This window comes from Triturus cristatus, chromosome 12, assembly GCF_964204655.1.
Source record: "Triturus cristatus chromosome 12, aTriCri1.1, whole genome shotgun sequence".
In the NCBI taxonomy this organism is placed as follows: Eukaryota; Metazoa; Chordata; class Amphibia; order Caudata; family Salamandridae; genus Triturus; species Triturus cristatus.
Window position 1 is genome coordinate 725,766,868 of NC_140595.1, and position 19,358 is coordinate 725,786,225.

Below are 19,358 nucleotides of genomic sequence, written 5' to 3' on the forward strand. Positions count from 1 at the left end.
ACCTCAGTGCTGCATCTTGGAGCTCGGTACTGACCCTGAAAAGTAATTTTAACCGTACTTACCAGTAACTCGAATTTCCTTCCATGGGATATCATTGCCTGCTTTTTGTTGAAAATTTTCTAAGTGTCGATTTTTGAAACTTACAAATATTCTTTAAAAATCGTACCAACTGTGAAAACGTAATTGTTTACCTGTTTTAGATAGATGTCCCAGTACTGAGCCTAGGAGCCCAGCACTGGATTACAAAAGTAACGAGAACGTACTTTACCCGTAACTTGAATTTTCTTCCATAGGAAACCATTGACTGTTTTTCTGTGAAATTTCTTCTAAGTGTCGATTTTGCAAACATGTAAATATTCCTTAAAAATCGCCTGTATAACTTAAACGCAGTTTCTCAACTGCTTACAGGTGGTACAGTAGTGCTGGATCTAGGATCCAACACTGACCTAGAAAAAGTAACCATAATCCCACTTACCTGCTAAGTGAATTTCCTTCCATAGGATAACGTTGGTATTTTGATCAGCAAAAGTTTCTAAGTGTCAACTTTTAAAATAGCAAAATATTGCTTAAAAATCACAACAGTAACTAAAACGAATTTACTCACTTGTTTCCAAGAACTGTCCCAGGACTGAATCTAGGATCCAGTCCTGGATTTAGAAAAGTAATCCTGAAAGTAATTAATTGCATATAACTTAAAATTCCCATTGAGCTCAATGTATTATTGTGATTCAAATTGTGTTGCCTATTGCAATAAACTGTAACTATGACCTGCAAAAGTCAATTGCCTATTGCAAAGTATTTAACTAAAGCATCTCATTCTGAGAAAGTATATTTTGATACCTATTGTTGGTTCTAAAATAAAACAACAATATCTTTTGTATGCAAACCAATGGCCTAGAGTTCAGTTCTTGAGTGTGTGAGACCATTTGCTGACTGAGTGTGTACAACAAATGTTTTACACTGTACTCTCATACTGCCTTACTGCTCGGCAAGCTACCACTTTAGAGAGTAAGGTTATATCTAACTTTAGCCTCTGCCAAACCTCTGGGGACTGGGGACTCTGTGCACACTGTACCTATTTGGGAACAGTATATACAGAGCCACTTTCTCACAGTAGTGATAAAGTGATTAGAGTCCTAAGGCCAACATAAAGATACAGCAAAACGTGAGGTGAAAAGCAAAAAGGTTGCTGGTAGGCCACCTTAAGGATGCCAGGTCTAACAAAAACTGAACTAAGGATAACATGAGTAAAACATCAGGTTTCTCTACTGCATTTGGTGAGACAAGTGGGCCTTCTTTTATCTTCCATTCAAGCAATCTTTGACAGACCCCTTTATTATAGAGCTTTTCAAGGATTAAAGATAAGGCACTTACAAAGGAGTCCCAAATACTCAGAGATGGTTGACTTCTGTAATATGGGTCGTAGACTAAAAGCAGCGCAAAAACAGAGTGCAACAGGGTCCAAAAAACTTGAGTGCCACAAGAGAGTTTGAATGCAAGCGTATCCTTTTACAGATCCAGAGATATACTCATGCAATTTTTGTTTTTAGGACAGAACGTGCATGATGAAAAAAACATTGTTTTTAAAAAGCGCATTGCAGAATATCAGTACTTTGATGTGGAAAAACTTTCAAACAAAATATTTGTAAGCAGCTTACAGCAAGTTGTTGTGGCCGAGTGGTTAAGGCGATGGACTCGAAATCCATTGGGGTATCCCCGCGCAGGTTCGAATCCTGCCAACAACGAGAATCTTTTTATTATCGGCTACAATTTCAGAAGTTAACCTTTAGTATTTCTTCCATTTCAGTTTTATAAATAGGTGGCTTATTTTTGTGTCACTATTGCCTCTCCACATATTTGTTATCGCTACCTCTTTCATGTCTTTGCTACACCTCATTCCTACTTTAGCACTGGTGTAAACGCTTCAAATTATTATACCGTTGCTCTCTCATTCATACCTGCGCATGCACTTGAAAGTTACTTTACCAATAAAAGACGCAAAGAGAGAAATAGAACAAAAGTGCTGGCTGGATTGGCAAACACACTTCATAAAACTGCATTTTCTTTTTTATTCTCCCCCGTGTTACATGCTTAACCTCCCCATGTGTAATTTCTCTTAACCTGCTGTCCCAGGAAGAGAATTTCATCTACAGGCTCTTTCTGTGTTTTTTTCCCTAGTCTGTCTTTCCCATTTCTTAGCTGTGTAACTGTTCCTTTACGCGCTCTATTTAAACGCCATCAATCTCATTTGAGCTCCTTGCTCCCGCTTCTGTTTTCTCCACCTCTCATACTGCCAGTTCTCTCTTTCTCTGTGGTTGGTGGCTACTTTCCTGAGCTTCCGAAGCCACGTGGTTCCTGCCTCTTGTTGTCAGACTTGAATTGGAAAAGGAACCATATTATCAAGCCTTTACCACTCACACACGGCGGAAGTTTATACTTTAATTCAGTGAGCTAAGAAAAGCGTGTTGTGGGTCCCCTCCGAGCCATGGTGCTTGCTTCATCATGATTTGGCACCAGTCATTAGCCGCAGCTCTGCTAATGAGCCACTGAGGTCAGTTTCAATATTTACTCAAAAACATAACCATGCAGCCCACCCCTCAACTGTGTATTTATCTTGCTTTTCTGCTGTTGGTGTGATTAGCTGGGAGGAGCTCACGGCGACATCCTCCCTATAAAAGTGTAGATGGATCACTCTCTAACTCTTTCTTGCTTCACATACAAATGGCTTGAAAGGTGCAGGGAAGATGCAGGTCTAATAGACAGAATAGAAGGTCTGTGCCAGGTGGGTTTCTCTGCATTGGTGTCCCATCACAGGTCCGCAAGTGTAATGTGTGATCTTTGACTCCTGGCATTTCACAAGCAGGCTGCCAGGAAACGGTTTCAGCCTATCAACCACTGAGGAGACGCAGCCTCTGAATGAGGAATGAGGAAGCAATGAATACATCCAGCCTATCACAGGAACAGCCCTGAGTGTTCCGAATTATAAATTCTCCATGTCACTGTATGTCGTTGAGCCCAAGTAGCTTGCCGTGATCGTATAGTGGTTAGTACTCTGCGTTGTGGCCGCAGCAACCTCGGTTCGAATCCGAGTCACAGCATTGTGGTTGGCAATGTCACGGCAGTTGGGTGTTAATTTTACAGAATGAGCAAATGTACCAGTGGTTTTTGTAAAATGTCTATTAAAAACAGATCCTTTCAAATATTTAAACCATCTAACAACAAATGATTTAAACTCGCATGATTATAAGCTGTAGCTATAATGTATTTACTTACATAAATTATCGTTCTTGAACCTATTGGGGGTGGAGGGGGAGCGGAGATCACCCCCCAGGTGCAGTTGAGTGACCTGTGTTGTGGCTCTCTAGAGGGAAGGCACACATTTTGCTGTCACCCAGCCCAATCCAGACGTGTATTGGGGCCAGGTTTCAGGCAAATAGAGCAGTAAGTGCAGAGAAATGTTCACTCTCTAAAAGTGGCATTTCTAAAATAGTAAAGTTAAATCCAACCTCACCAGTAAGTAGGATTTTCAATAAATAAATAAAGCTACTCCTCTCCGATATGGAATTACCAAATTAAAAGTATAGGGGAATACACAGAGCTAACCTATGAGAGATGTAGACCTCACAGTAGTGAAAAATGAAATAGACTGTTTGGTACTTACAGGACACGCGAACCACCAAAGTACATAGCTTATTTTTTACTTACATAGCATCATGCACCTAGGACTAGCTAGGGCCTGCCTTAGGTGTAAATTATATGTAATAAAAGGGGAGTTTAAGGCTTGGCAAGTAGGCTGGGACTCCCCTGGGAGACCCCTGAGTCTATGCCCAGAACCATAACTCTGCCAGTCGAGTACTTACCTAAAAGCCGATAACTCACTTTTCTTCCATAGGCTAACATTGAGTGGTTTCACTTGGAAATTCTTCTAAGTGGTGTGGAGTTTTGGAACTTTAAAATATTCATCTAAAATCAGCCGAACAACGAATTCTGATTTACTCACCTGTTATCAGGAGAGACCTCAGTGCTGCATCTTGGAGCTCGGTACTGACCCTGAAAAGTAATTTTAACCGTATTTACCAGTAACTCGAATTTCCTTCCATGGGATATCATTGCCTGCTTTTTGTTGAAAATTTTCTAAGTGTCGATTTTTTGAAACTTACAAATATTCTTTAAAAATCGTACCAACTGTGAAAACGTAATTGTTTACCTGTTTTAGATAGATGTCCCAGTACTGAGCCTAGGAGCCCAGCACTGGATTACAAAAGTAACGAGAACGTACTTTACCCGTAACTTGAATTTTCTTCCATAGGAAACCATTGACTGTTTTTCTGTGAAATTTCTTCTAAGTGTCGATTTTGCAAACATGTAAATATTCCTTAAAAATCGCCTGTATAACTTAAACGCAGTTTCTCAACTGCTTACAGGTGGTACAGTAGTGCTGGATCTAGGATCCAACACTGACCTAGAAAAAGTAACCATAATCCCACTTACCTGCTAAGTGAATTTCCTTCCATAGGATAACGTTGGTATTTTGATCAGCAAAAGTTTCTAAGTTTCAACTTTTAAAATAGCAAAATATTGCTTAAAAATCACAACAGTAACTAAAACGAATTTACTCACTTGTTTCCAAGAACTGTCCCAGGACTGAATCTAGGATCCAGTCCTGGATTTAGAAAAGTAATCCTGAAAGTAATTAATTGCATATAACTTAAAATTCCCATTGAGCTCAATGTATTATTGTGATTCAAATTGTGTTGCCTATTGCAATAAACTGTAACTATGACCTGCAAAAGTCAATTGCCTATTGCAAAGTATTTAACTAAAGCATCTCATTCTGAGAAAGTATATTTTGATACCTATTGTTGGTTCTAAAATAAAACAACAATATCTTTTGTATGCAAACCAATGGCCTAGAGTTCAGTTCTTGAGTGTGTGAGACCATTTGCTGACTGAGTGTGTACAACAAATGTTTTACACTGTACTCTCATACTGCCTTACTGCTCGGCAAGCTACCACTTTAGAGAGTAAGGTTATATCTAACTTTAGCCTCTGCCAAACCTCTGGGGACTGGGGACTCTGTGCACACTGTACCTATTTGGGAACAGTATATACAGAGCCACTTTCTCACAGTAGTGATAAAGTGATTAGAGTCCTAAGGCCAACATAAAGATACAGCAAAACGTGAGGTGAAAAGCAAAAAGGTTGCTGGTAGGCCACCTTAAGGATGCCAGGTCTAACAAAAACTGAACTAAGGATAACATGAGTAAAACATCAGGTTTCTCTACTGCATTTGGTGAGACAAGTGGGCCTTCTTTTATCTTCCATTCAAGCAATCTTTGACAGACCCCTTTATTATAGAGCTTTTCAAGGATTAAAGATAAGGCACTTGCAAAGGAGTCCCAAATACTCAGAGATGGTTGACTTCTGTAATATGGGTCGTAGACTAAAAGCAGCGCAAAAACAGAGTGCAACAGGGTCCAAAAAACTTGAGTGCCACAAGAGAGTTTGAATGCAAGCGTATCCTTTTACAGATCCAGAGATATACTCATGCAATTTTTGTTTTTAGGACAGAGCGTGCATGATGAAAAAAACATTGTTTTTAAAAAGCGCATTGCAGAATATCAGTACTTTGATGTGGGAAAACTTCAAAACTTTCAAACAAAATATTTGAAGGCAGCTTACAGCAAGTTGTTGTGGCCGAGTGGTTAAGGCGATGGACTAGAAATCCATTGGGGTATCCCCGAGCAGGTTCGAATCCTGCCAACAACGAGTATCTTTTTATTATCGGCTACAATTTCAGAAGTTAACCTTTAGTATTTCTTCCATTTCAGTTTTATAAATAGGTGGCTTATTTTTGTGTCACTATTGCCTCTCCACATATTTGTTATCGCTACCTCTTTCATGTCTTTGCTACACCTCATTCCTACTTTAGCACTGGTGTAAACGCTTCAAATTATTATACCGTTGCTCTCTCATTCATACCTGCGCATGCACTTGAAAGTTACTTTACCAATAAAAGACGCAAAGAGAGAAATAGAACAAAAGTGCTGGCTGGATTGGCAAACACACTTCATAAAACTGCATTTTCTTTTTTATTCTCCCCCGTGTTACATGCTTAACCTCCCCATGTGTAATTTCTCTTAACCTGCTGTCCCAGGAAGAGAATTTCATCTACAGGCTCTTTCTGTGTTTTTTTCCCTAGTCTGTCTTTCCCATTTCTTAGCTGTGTAACTGTTCCTTTACGCCCCTATTTAAACGCCATCAATCTCATTTGAGCTCCTTGCTCCCGCTTCTGTTTTCTCCACCTCTCATACTGCCAGTTCTCTCTTTCTCTGTGGTTGGTGGCTACTTTCCTGAGCTTCCGAAGCCACGTGGTTCCTGCCTCTTGTTGTCAGACTTGAATTGGAAAAGGAACTATATTAATAAGCCTTTACCACTCACACACGGCGGAAGTTTATACTTTAATTCAGTGAGCTAAGAAAAGCGTGTTGTGGGTCCCCTACGAGCCATGGTGCTTGCTTCATCATGATTTGGCACCAGTCATTAGCCGCAGCTCTGCTAATGAGCCACTGAGGTCAGTTTCAATATTTACTCAAAAACATAACCATGCAGCCCACCCCTCAACTGTGTATTTATCTTGCTTTTCTGCTGTTCGTGTGATTAGCTGGGAGGAGCTCACGGCGACATCCTCCCTATAAAAGTGTAGATGGATCACTCTCTAACTCTTTCTTGCTTCACATACAAATGGCTTGAAAGGTGCAGGGAAGATGCAGGTCTAATAGACAGAATAGAAGGTCTGTGCTAGGTGGGTTTCTCTGCATTGGTGTCCCATCACAGGTCCGCAAGTGTAATGTGTGATCTTTGACTCCTGGCATTTCACAAGCAGGCGGCCAGGAAACGGTTTCAGCCTATCAACCACTGAGGAGACGCAGCCTCTGAATGAGGAATGAGGAAGCAATGAATACATCCAGCCTATCACAGGAACAGCCCTGAGTGTTCCGAATTATAAATTCTCCATGTCACTGTATGTCGTTGAGCCCAAGTAGCTCGCCGTGATCGTATAGTGGTTAGTACTCTGCGTTGTGGCCGCAGCAACCTCGGTTCGAATCTGAGTCACGGCATTGTGGTTGGCAATGACACGGCAGTTGTGTGTTAATTTTACAGAATTAGCAAATATACCAGTGGTTTTTGTAAAATGTCTATTAAAAACAGATCCTTTCAAATATTTAAACCATCTAACAACAAATGATTTAAACTCGCATGATTATAAGCTGTAGCTATAATGTATTTACTTACATAAATTATCGTTCTTGAACCTATTGGGGGTGGAGGGGGAGCGGAGATCACCCCCCAGGTGCAGTTGAGTGACCTGTGTTGTGGCTCTCTAGAGGGAAGGCACACATTTTGCTGTCACCCAGCCCAATCCAGACGTGTATTGGGGCCAGGTTTCAGGCAAATAGAGCAGTAAGTGCAGAGAAATGTTCACTCTCTAAAAGTGGCATTTCTAAAATAGTTAAGTTAAATCCAACCTCACCAGTAAGTAGGATTTTCAATAAATAAATAAAGCTACTCCTCTCCGATATGGAATTACCAAATTAAAAGTATAGGGGAATACACAGAGCTAACCTATGAGAGGGGTAGACCTCACAGTAGTGAAAAATGAAATTGACTGTTTGGTACTTACAGGACACGCGAACCACCAAAGTACATAGCTTATTTTTTACTTACATAGCATCATGCACCTAGGACTACCTAGGGCCTACCTTAGGTGTAAATTATATGTAATAAAAGGGGAGTTTAAGGCTTGGCAAGTAGGCTGGGACTCCCCTGGGAGACCCCTGAGTCTATGCCCAGAACCATAACTCTGCCAGTCGAGTACTTACCTAAAAGCCGATAACTCACTTTTCTTCTATAGGCTAACATTGAGTGGTTTCACTTGGAAATTCTTCTAAGTGGTGTGGAGTTTTGGAACTTTAAAATATTCATCTAAAATCAGCCGAACAACGAATTCTGATTTACTCACCTGTTATCAGGAGAGACCTCAGTGCTGCATCTTGGAGCTCGGTACTGACCCTGAAAAGTAATTTTAACCGTACTTACCAGTAACTCGAATTTCCTTCCATGGGATATCATTGCCTGCTTTTTGTTGAAAATTTTCTAAGTGTCGATTTTTGAAACTTACAAATATTCTTTAAAAATCGTACCAACTGTGAAAACGTAATTGTTTACCTGTTTTAGATAGATGTCCCAGTACTGAGCCTAGGAGCCCAGCACTGGATTACAAAAGTAACGAGAACGTACTTTACCCGTAACTTGAATTTTCTTCCATAGGAAACCATTGACTGTTTTTCTGTGAAATTTCTTCTAAGTGTCGATTTTGCAAACATGTAAATATTCCTTAAAAATCGCCTGTATAACTTAAACGCAGTTTCTCAACTGCTTACAGGTGGTACAGTAGTGCTGGATCTAGGATCCAACACTGACCTAGAAAAAGTAACCATAATCCCACTTACCTGCTAAGTGAATTTCCTTCCATAGGATAACGTTGGTATTTTGATCAGCAAAAGTTTCTAAGTGTCAACTTTTAAAATAGCAAAATATTGCTTAAAAATCACAACAGTAACTAAAACGAATTTACTCACTTGTTTCCAAGAACTGTCCCAGGACTGAATCTAGGATCCAGTCCTGGATTTAGAAAAGTAATCCTGAAAGTAATTAATTGCATATAACTTAAAATTCCCATTGAGCTCAATGTATTATTGTGATTCAAATTGTGTTGCCTATTGCAATAAACTGTAACTATGACCTGCAAAAGTCAATTGCCTATTGCAAAGTATTTAACTAAAGCATCTCATTCTGAGAAAGTATATTTTGATACCTATTGTTGGTTCTAAAATAAAACAACAATATCTTTTGTATGCAAACCAATGGCCTAGAGTTCAGTTCTTGAGTGTGTGAGACCATTTGCTGACTGAGTGTGTACAACAAATGTTTTACACTGTACTCTCATACTGCCTTACTGCTCGGCAAGCTACCACTTTAGAGAGTAAGGTTATATCTAACTTTAGCCTCTGCCAAACCTCTGGGGACTGGGGACTCTGTGCACACTGTACCTATTTGGGAACAGTATATACAGAGCCACTTTCTCACAGTAGTGATAAAGTGATTAGAGTCCTAAGGCCAACATAAAGATACAGCAAAACGTGAGGTGAAAAGCAAAAAGGTTGCTGGTAGGCCACCTTAAGGATGCCAGGTCTAACAAAAACTGAACTAAGGATAACATGAGTAAAACATCAGGTTTCTCTACTGCATTTGGTGAGACAAGTGGGCCTTCTTTTATCTTCCATTCAAGCAATCTTTGACAGACCCCTTTATTATAGAGCTTTTCAAGGATTAAAGATAAGGCACTTACAAAGGAGTCCCAAATACTCAGAGATGGTTGACTTCTGTAATATGGGTCGTAGACTAAAAGCAGCGCAAAAACAGAGTGCAACAGGGTCCAAAAAACTTGAGTGCCACAAGAGAGTTTGAATGCAAGCGTATCCTTTTACAGATCCAGAGATATACTCATGCAATTTTTGTTTTTAGGACAGAACGTGCATGATGAAAAAAACATTGTTTTTAAAAAGCGCATTGCAGAATATCAGTACTTTGATGTGGAAAAACTTTCAAACAAAATATTTGTAAGCAGCTTACAGCAAGTTGTTGTGGCCGAGTGGTTAAGGCGATGGACTCGAAATCCATTGGGGTATCCCCGCGCAGGTTCGAATCCTGCCAACAACGAGAATCTTTTTATTATCGGCTACAATTTCAGAAGTTAACCTTTAGTATTTCTTCCATTTCAGTTTTATAAATAGGTGGCTTATTTTTGTGTCACTATTGCCTCTCCACATATTTGTTATCGCTACCTCTTTCATGTCTTTGCTACACCTCATTCCTACTTTAGCACTGGTGTAAACGCTTCAAATTATTATACCGTTGCTCTCTCATTCATACCTGCGCATGCACTTGAAAGTTACTTTACCAATAAAAGACGCAAAGAGAGAAATAGAACAAAAGTGCTGGCTGGATTGGCAAACACACTTCATAAAACTGCATTTTCTTTTTTATTCTCCCCCGTGTTACATGCTTAACCTCCCCATGTGTAATTTCTCTTAACCTGCTGTCCCAGGAAGAGAATTTCATCTACAGGCTCTTTCTGTGTTTTTTTCCCTAGTCTGTCTTTCCCATTTCTTAGCTGTGTAACTGTTCCTTTACGCGCTCTATTTAAACGCCATCAATCTCATTTGAGCTCCTTGCTCCCGCTTCTGTTTTCTCCACCTCTCATACTGCCAGTTCTCTCTTTCTCTGTGGTTGGTGGCTACTTTCCTGAGCTTCCGAAGCCACGTGGTTCCTGCCTCTTGTTGTCAGACTTGAATTGGAAAAGGAACCATATTATCAAGCCTTTACCACTCACACACGGCGGAAGTTTATACTTTAATTCAGTGAGCTAAGAAAAGCGTGTTGTGGGTCCCCTCCGAGCCATGGTGCTTGCTTCATCATGATTTGGCACCAGTCATTAGCCGCAGCTCTGCTAATGAGCCACTGAGGTCAGTTTCAATATTTACTCAAAAACATAACCATGCAGCCCACCCCTCAACTGTGTATTTATCTTGCTTTTCTGCTGTTCGTGTGATTAGCTGGGAGGAGCTCACGGCGACATCCTCCCTATAAAAGTGTAGATGGATCACTCTCTAACTCTTTCTTGCTTCACATACAAATGGCTTGAAAGGTGCAGGGAAGATGCAGGTCTAATAGACAGAATAGAAGGTCTGTGCCAGGTGGGTTTCTCTGCATTGGTGTCCCATCACAGGTCCGCAAGTGTAATGTGTGATCTTTGACTCCTGGCATTTCACAAGCAGGCTGCCAGGAAACGGTTTCAGCCTATCAACCACTGAGGAGACGCAGCCTCTGAATGAGGAATGAGGAAGCAATGAATACATCCAGCCTATCACAGGAACAGCCCTGAGTGTTCCGAATTATAAATTCTCCATGTCACTGTATGTCGTTGAGCCCAAGTAGCTTGCCGTGATCGTATAGTGGTTAGTACTCTGCGTTGTGGCCGCAGCAACCTCGGTTCGAATCCGAGTCACAGCATTGTGGTTGGCAATGTCACGGCAGTTGGGTGTTAATTTTACAGAATTAGCAAATGTACCAGTGGTTTTTGTAAAATGTCTATTAAAAACAGATCCTTTCAAATATTTAAACCATCTAACAACAAATGATTTAAACTCGCATGATTATAAGCTGTAGCTATAATGTATTTACTTACATAAATTATCGTTCTTGAACCTATTGGGGGTGGAGGGGGAGCGGAGATCACCCCCCAGGTGCAGTTGAGTGACCTGTGTTGTGGCTCTCTAGAGGGAAGGCACACATTTTGCTGTCACCCAGCCCAATCCAGACGTGTATTGGGGCCAGGTTTCAGGCAAATAGAGCAGTAAGTGCAGAGAAATGTTCACTCTCTAAAAGTGGCATTTCTAAAATAGTAAAGTTAAATCCAACCTCACCAGTAAGTAGGATTTTCAATAAATAAATAAAGCTACTCCTCTCCGATATGGAATTACCAAATTAAAAGTATAGGGGAATACACAGAGCTAACCTATGAGAGATGTAGACCTCACAGTAGTGAAAAATGAAATAGACTGTTTGGTACTTACAGGACACGCGAACCACCAAAGTACATAGCTTATTTTTTACTTACATAGCATCATGCACCTAGGACTAGCTAGGGCCTGCCTTAGGTGTAAATTATATGTAATAAAAGGGGAGTTTAAGGCTTGGCAAGTAGGCTGGGACTCCCCTGGGAGACCCCTGAGTCTATGCCCAGAACCATAACTCTGCCAGTCGAGTACTTACCTAAAAGCCGATAACTCACTTTTCTTCCATAGGCTAACATTGAGTGGTTTCACTTGGAAATTCTTCTAAGTGGTGTGGAGTTTTGGAACTTTAAAATATTCATCTAAAATCAGCCGAACAACGAATTCTGATTTACTCACCTGTTATCAGGAGAGACCTCAGTGCTGCATCTTGGAGCTCGGTACTGACCCTGAAAAGTAATTTTAACCGTATTTACCAGTAACTCGAATTTCCTTCCATGGGATATCATTGCCTGCTTTTTGTTGAAAATTTTCTAAGTGTCGATTTTTTGAAACTTACAAATATTCTTTAAAAATCGTACCAACTGTGAAAACGTAATTGTTTACCTGTTTTAGATAGATGTCCCAGTACTGAGCCTAGGAGCCCAGCACTGGATTACAAAAGTAACGAGAACGTACTTTACCCGTAACTTGAATTTTCTTCCATAGGAAACCATTGACTGTTTTTCTGTGAAATTTCTTCTAAGTGTCGATTTTGCAAACATGTAAATATTCCTTAAAAATCGCCTGTATAACTTAAACGCAGTTTCTCAACTGCTTACAGGTGGTACAGTAGTGCTGGATCTAGGATCCAACACTGACCTAGAAAAAGTAACCATAATCCCACTTACCTGCTAAGTGAATTTCCTTCCATAGGATAACGTTGGTATTTTGATCAGCAAAAGTTTCTAAGTTTCAACTTTTAAAATAGCAAAATATTGCTTAAAAATCACAACAGTAACTAAAACGAATTTACTCACTTGTTTCCAAGAACTGTCCCAGGACTGAATCTAGGATCCAGTCCTGGATTTAGAAAAGTAATCCTGAAAGTAATTAATTGCATATAACTTAAAATTCCCATTGAGCTCAATGTATTATTGTGATTCAAATTGTGTTGCCTATTGCAATAAACTGTAACTATGACCTGCAAAAGTCAATTGCCTATTGCAAAGTATTTAACTAAAGCATCTCATTCTGAGAAAGTATATTTTGATACCTATTGTTGGTTCTAAAATAAAACAACAATATCTTTTGTATGCAAACCAATGGCCTAGAGTTCAGTTCTTGAGTGTGTGAGACCATTTGCTGACTGAGTGTGTACAACAAATGTTTTACACTGTACTCTCATACTGCCTTACTGCTCGGCAAGCTACCACTTTAGAGAGTAAGGTTATATCTAACTTTAGCCTCTGCCAAACCTCTGGGGACTGGGGACTCTGTGCACACTGTACCTATTTGGGAACAGTATATACAGAGCCACTTTCTCACAGTAGTGATAAAGTGATTAGAGTCCTAAGGCCAACATAAAGATACAGCAAAACGTGAGGTGAAAAGCAAAAAGGTTGCTGGTAGGCCACCTTAAGGATGCCAGGTCTAACAAAAACTGAACTAAGGATAACATGAGTAAAACATCAGGTTTCTCTACTGCATTTGGTGAGACAAGTGGGCCTTCTTTTATCTTCCATTCAAGCAATCTTTGACAGACCCCTTTATTATAGAGCTTTTCAAGGATTAAAGATAAGGCACTTACAAAGGAGTCCCAAATACTCAGAGATGGTTGACTTCTGTAATATGGGTCGTAGACTAAAAGCAGCGCAAAAACAGAGTGCAACAGGGTCCAAAAAACTTGAGTGCCACAAGAGAGTTTGAATGCAAGCGTATCCTTTTACAGATCCAGAGATATACTCATGCAATTTTTGTTTTTAGGACAGAACGTGCATGATGAAAAAAACATTGTTTTTAAAAAGCGCATTGCAGAATATCAGTACTTTGATGTGGAAAAACTTTCAAACAAAATATTTGTAAGCAGCTTACAGCAAGTTGTTGTGGCCGAGTGGTTAAGGCGATGGACTAGAAATCCATTGGGGTATCCCCGCGCAGGTTCGAATCCTGCCAACAACGAGAATCTTTTTATTATCGGCTACAATTTCAGAAGTTAACCTTTAGTATTTCTTCCATTTCAGTTTTATAAATAGGTGGCTTATTTTTGTGTCACTATTGCCTCTCCACATATTTGTTATCGCTACCTCTTTCATGTCTTTGCTACACCTCATTCCTACTTTAGCACTGGTGTAAACGCTTCAAATTATTATACCGTTGCTCTCTCATTCATACCTGCGCATGCACTTGAAAGTTACTTTACCGATAAAAGACGCAAAGAGAGAAATAGAACAAAAGTGCTGGCTGGATTGGCAAACACACTTCATAAAACTGCATTTTCTTTTTTATTCTCCCCCGTGTTACATGCTTAACCTCCCCATGTGTAATTTCTCTTAACCTGCTGTCCCAGGAAGAGAATTTCATCTACAGGCTCTTTCTGTGTTTTTTTCCCTAGTCTGTCTTTCCCATTTCTTAGCTGTGTAACTGTTCCTTTACGCGCTCTATTTAAACGCCATCAATCTCATTTGAGCTCCTTGCTCCCGCTTCTGTTTTCTCCACCTCTCATACTGCCAGTTCTCTCTTTCTCTGTCGTTGGTGGCTACTTTCCTGAGCTTCCGAAGCCACGTGGTTCCTGCCTCTTGTTGTCAGACTTGAATTGGAAAAGGAACCATATTAACAAGCCTTTACCACTCACACACGGCGGAAGTTTATACTTTAATTCAGTGAGCTAAGAAAAGCGTGTTGTGGGTCCCCTACGAGCCATGGTGCTTGCTTCATCATGATTTGGCACCAGTCATTAGCCGCAGCTCTGCTAATGAGCCACTGAGGTCAGTTTCAATATTTACTCAAAAACATAACCATGCAGCCCACCCCTCAACTGTGTATTTATCTTGCTTTTCTGCTGTTCGTGTGATTAGCTGGGAGGAGCTCACGGCGACATCCTCCCTATAAAAGTGTAGATGGATCACTCTCTAACTCTTTCTTGCTTCACATACAAATGGCTTGAAAGGTGCAGGGAAGATGCAGGTCTAATAGACAGAATAGAAGGTCTGTGCCAGGTGGGTTTCTCTGTATTGGTGTCCCATCACAGGTCCGCAAGTGTAATGTGTGATCTTTGACTCCTGGCATTTCACAAGCAGGCGGCCAGGAAACGGTTTCAGCCTATCAACCACTGAGGAGACGCAGCCTCTGAATGAGGAATGAGGAAGCAATGAATACATCCAGCCTATCACAGGAACAGCCCTGAGTGTTCCGAATTATAAATTCTCCATGTCACTGAATGTCGCTGAGCCCAAGTAGCTCGCCGTGATCGTATAGTGGTTAGTACTCTGCGTTGTGGCCGCAGCAACCTCGGTTCGAATCCGAGTCACGGCATTGTGGTTGGCAATGTCACGGCAGTTGGGTGTTAATTTTACAGAATTAGCAAATGTACCAGTGGTTTTTGTAAAATGTCTATTAAAAACAGATCCTTTCAAATATTTAAACTATCTAACAACAAATGATTTAAACTCGCATGATTATAAGCTGTAGCTATAATGTATTTACTTACATAAATTATCGTTCTTGAACCTATTGGGGGTGGAGGGGGAGCGGAGATCACCCCCCAGGTGCAGTTGAGTGACCTGTGTTGTGGCTCTCTAGAGGGAAGGCACACATTTTGCTGTCACCCAGCCCAATCCAGACGTGTATTGGGGCCAGGTTTCAGGCAAATAGAGCAGTAAGTGCAGAGAAATGTTCACTCTCTAAAAGTGGCATTTCTAAAATAGTAAAGTTAAATCCAACCTCACCAGTAAGTAGGATTTTCAATAAATAAATAAAGCTAATACTCTCCGATATGGAATTACCAAATTAAAAGTATAGGGGAATACACAGAGCTAACCTATGAGAGGGGTAGACCTCACAGTAGTGAAAAATGAAATAGACTGTTTGGTACTTACAGGACACGCGAACCACCAAAGTACATAGCTTATTTTTTACTTACATAGCATCATGCACCTAGGACTACCTAGGGCCTACCTTAGGTGTAAATTATATGTAATAAAAGGGGAGTTTAAGGCTTGGCAAGTAGGCTGGGACTCCCCTGGGAGACCCCTGAGTCTATGCCCAGAACCATAACTCTGCCAGTCGAGTACTTACCTAAAAGCCGATAACTCACTTTTCTTCCATAGGCTAACATTGAGTGGTTTCACTTGGAAATTCTTCTAAGTGGTGTGGAGTTTTGGAACTTTAAAATATTCATCTAAAATCAGCCGAACAACGAATTCTGATTTACTCACCTGTTATCAGGAGAGACCTCAGTGCTGCATCTTGGAGCTCGGTACTGACCCTGAAAAGTAATTTTAACCGTATTTACCAGTAACTCGAATTTCCTTCCATGGGATATCATTGCCTGATTTTTGTTGAAAATTTTCTAAGTGTCGATTTTTGAAACTTACAAATATTCTTTAAAAATCGTACCAACTGTGAAAACGTAATTGTTTACCTGTTTTAGATAGATGTCCCAGTACTGAGCCTAGGAGCCCAGCACTGGATTACAAAAGTAACGAGAACGTACTTTACCCGTAACTTGAATTTTCTTCCATAGGAAACCATTGACTGTTTTTCTGTGAAATTTCTTCTAAGTGTCGATTTTGCAAACATGTAAATATTCCTTAAAAATCGCCTGTATAACTTAAACGCAGTTTCTCAACTGCTTACAGGTGGTACAGTAGTGCTGGATCTAGGATCCAACACTGACCTAGAAAAAGTAACCATAATCCCACTTACCTGCTAAGTGAATTTCCTTCCATAGGATAACGTTGGTATTTTGATCAGCAAAAGTTTCTAAGTTTCAACTTTTAAAATAGCAAAATATTGCTTAAAAATCACAACAGTAACTAAAACGAATTTACTCACTTGTTTCCAAGAACTGTCCCAGGACTGAATCTAGGATCCAGTCCTGGATTTAGAAAAGTAATCCTGAAAGTAATTAATTGCATATAACTTAAAATTCCCATTGAGCTCAATGTATTATTGTGATTCAAATTGTGTTGCCTATTGCAATAAACTGTAACTATGACCTGCAAAAGTCAATTGCCTATTGCAAAGTATTTAACTAAAGCATCTCATTCTGAGAAAGTATATTTTGATACCTATTGTTGGTTCTAAAATAAAACAACAATATCTTTTGTATGCAAACCAATGGCCTAGAGTTCAGTTCTTGAGTGTGTGAGACCATTTGCTGACTGAGTGTGTACAACAAATGTTTTACACTGTACTCTCATACTGCCTTACTGCTCGGCAAGCTACCACTTTAGAGAGTAAGGTTATATCTAACTTTAGCCTCTGCCAAACCTCTGGGGACTGGGGACTCTGTGCACACTGTACCTATTTGGGAACAGTATATACAGAGCCACTTTCTCACAGTAGTGATAAAGTGATTAGAGTCCTAAGGCCAACATAAAGATACAGCAAAACGTGAGGTGAAAAGCAAAAAGGTTGCTGGTAGGCCACCTTAAGGATGCCAGGTCTAACAAAAACTGAACTAAGGATAACATGAGTAAAACATCAGGTTTCTCTACTGCATTTGGTGAGACAAGTGGGCCTTCTTTTATCTTCCATTCAAGCAATCTTTGACAGACCCCTTTATTATAGAGCTTTTCAAGGATTAAAGATAAGGCACTTACAAAGGAGTCCCAAATACTCAGAGATGGTTGACTTCTGTAATATGGGTCGTAGACTAAAAGCAGCGCAAAAACAGAGTGCAACAGGGTCCAAAAAACTTGAGTGCCACAAGAGAGTTTGAATGCAAGCGTATCCTTTTACAGATCCAGAGATATACTCATGCAATTTTTGTTTTTAGGACAGAACGTGCATGATGAAAAAAACATTGTTTTTAAAAAGCGCATTGCAGAATATCAGTACTTTGATGTGGAAAAACTTTCAAACAAAATATTTGTAAGCAGCTTACAGCAAGTTGTTGTGGCCGAGTGGTTAAGGCGATGGACTCGAAATCCATTGGGGTATCCCCGCGCAGGTTCGAATCCTGCCAACAACGAGAATCTTTTTATTATCGGCTACAATTTCAGAAGTTAACCTTTAGTATTTCTTCCATTTCAGTTTTATAAATAGGTGGCTTATTTTTGTGTCACTATTGCCTCTCCACATATTTGTTATCGCTACCTCTTTCATGTCTTTGCTACACCTCATTCCTACTTTAGCACTGGTGTAAACGCTTCAAATTATTATACCGTTGCTCTCTCATTCATACCTGCGCATGCACTTGAAAGTTACTTTACCAATAAAAGACGCAAAGAGAGAAATAGAACAAAAGTGCTGGCTGGATTGGCAAACACACTTCATAAAACTGCATTTTCTTTTTTATTCTCCCCCGTGTTACATGCTTAACCTCCCCATGTGTAATTTCTCTTAACCTGCTGTCCCAGGAAGAGAATTTCATCTACAGGCTCTTTCTGTGTTTTTTTCCCTAGTCTGTCTTTCCCATTTCTTAGCTGTGTAACTGTTCCTTTACGCGCTCTATTTAAACGCCATCAATCTCATTTGAGCTCCTTGCTCCCGCTTCTGTTTTCTCCACCTCTCATACTGCCAGTTCTCTCTTTCTCTGTGGTTGGTGGCTACTTTCCTGAGCTTCCGAAGCCACGTGGTTCCTGCCTCTTGTTGTCAGACTTGAATTGGAAAAGGAACCATATTATCAAGCCTTTACCACTCACACACGGCGGAAGTTTATACTTTAATTCAGTGAGCTAAGAAAAGCGTGTTGTGGGTCCCCTCCGAGCCATGGTGCTTGCTTCATCATGATTTGGCACCAGTCATTAGCCGCAGCTCTGCTAATGAGCCACTGAGGTCAGTTTCAATATTTACTCAAAAACATAACCATGCAGCCCACCCCTCAACTGTGTATTTATCTTGCTTTTCTGCTGTTCGTGTGATTAGCTGGGAGGAGCTCACGGCGACATCCTCCCTATAAAAGTGTAGATGGATCACTCTCTAACTCTTTCTTGCTTCACATACAAATGGCTTGAAAGGTGCAGGGAAGATGCAGGTCTAATAGACAGAATAGAAGGTCTGTGCCAGGTGGGTTTCTCTGCATTGGTGTCCCATCACAGGTCCGCAAGTGTAATGTGTGATCTTTGACTCCTGGCATTTCACAAGCAGGCTGCCAGGAAACGGTTTCAGCCTATCAACCACTGAGGAGACGCAGCCTCTGAATGAGGAATGAGGAAGCAATGAATACATCCAGCCTATCACAGGAACAGCCCTGAGTGTTCCGAATTATAAATTCTCCATGTCACTGTATGTCGTTGAGCCCAAGTAGCTTGCCGTGATCGTATAGTGGTTAGTACTCTGCGTTGTGGCCGCAGCAACCTCGGTTCGAATCCGAGTCACAGCATTGTGGTTGGCAATGTCACGGCAGTTGGGTGTTAATTTTACAGAATTAGCAAATGTACCAGTGGTTTTTGTAAAATGTCTATTAAAAACAGATCCTTTCAAATATTTAAACCATCTAACAACAAATGATTTAAACTCGCATGATTATAAGCTGTAGCTATAATGTATTTACTTACATAAATTATCGTTCTT

The 19,358-nt window shown here is 40.3% G+C and overlaps 6 non-coding genes across 6 annotated transcripts; all 6 read left to right on the forward strand.

The window, feature by feature from the left end:
* The first annotated feature begins 1,663 nt into the window (after positions 1-1,663).
* TRNAS-CGA (transfer RNA serine (anticodon CGA)) lies at positions 1,664-1,745 on the forward strand. Its single transcript has one exon. It is a non-coding gene; the product is annotated as a tRNA-Ser (tRNA).
* Positions 1,746-5,687: 3,942 nt separating this feature from the next.
* TRNAS-AGA (transfer RNA serine (anticodon AGA)) lies at positions 5,688-5,769 on the forward strand. Its single transcript has one exon. It is a non-coding gene; the product is annotated as a tRNA-Ser (tRNA).
* Positions 5,770-9,701: 3,932 nt separating this feature from the next.
* TRNAS-CGA (transfer RNA serine (anticodon CGA)) lies at positions 9,702-9,783 on the forward strand. The gene has a single exon. It is a non-coding gene; the product is annotated as a tRNA-Ser (tRNA).
* A 3,934-nt stretch (positions 9,784-13,717) lies between these two features.
* On the forward strand, positions 13,718-13,799 carry TRNAS-AGA (transfer RNA serine (anticodon AGA)). Its single transcript has one exon. It is a non-coding gene; the product is annotated as a tRNA-Ser (tRNA).
* A 1,281-nt stretch (positions 13,800-15,080) lies between these two features.
* TRNAH-GUG (transfer RNA histidin (anticodon GUG)) lies at positions 15,081-15,152 on the forward strand. The gene has a single exon. It is a non-coding gene; the product is annotated as a tRNA-His (tRNA).
* Positions 15,153-17,732: 2,580 nt separating this feature from the next.
* TRNAS-CGA (transfer RNA serine (anticodon CGA)) lies at positions 17,733-17,814 on the forward strand. Its single transcript has one exon. It is a non-coding gene; the product is annotated as a tRNA-Ser (tRNA).
* Positions 17,815-19,358: the final 1,544 nt, after the last annotated feature.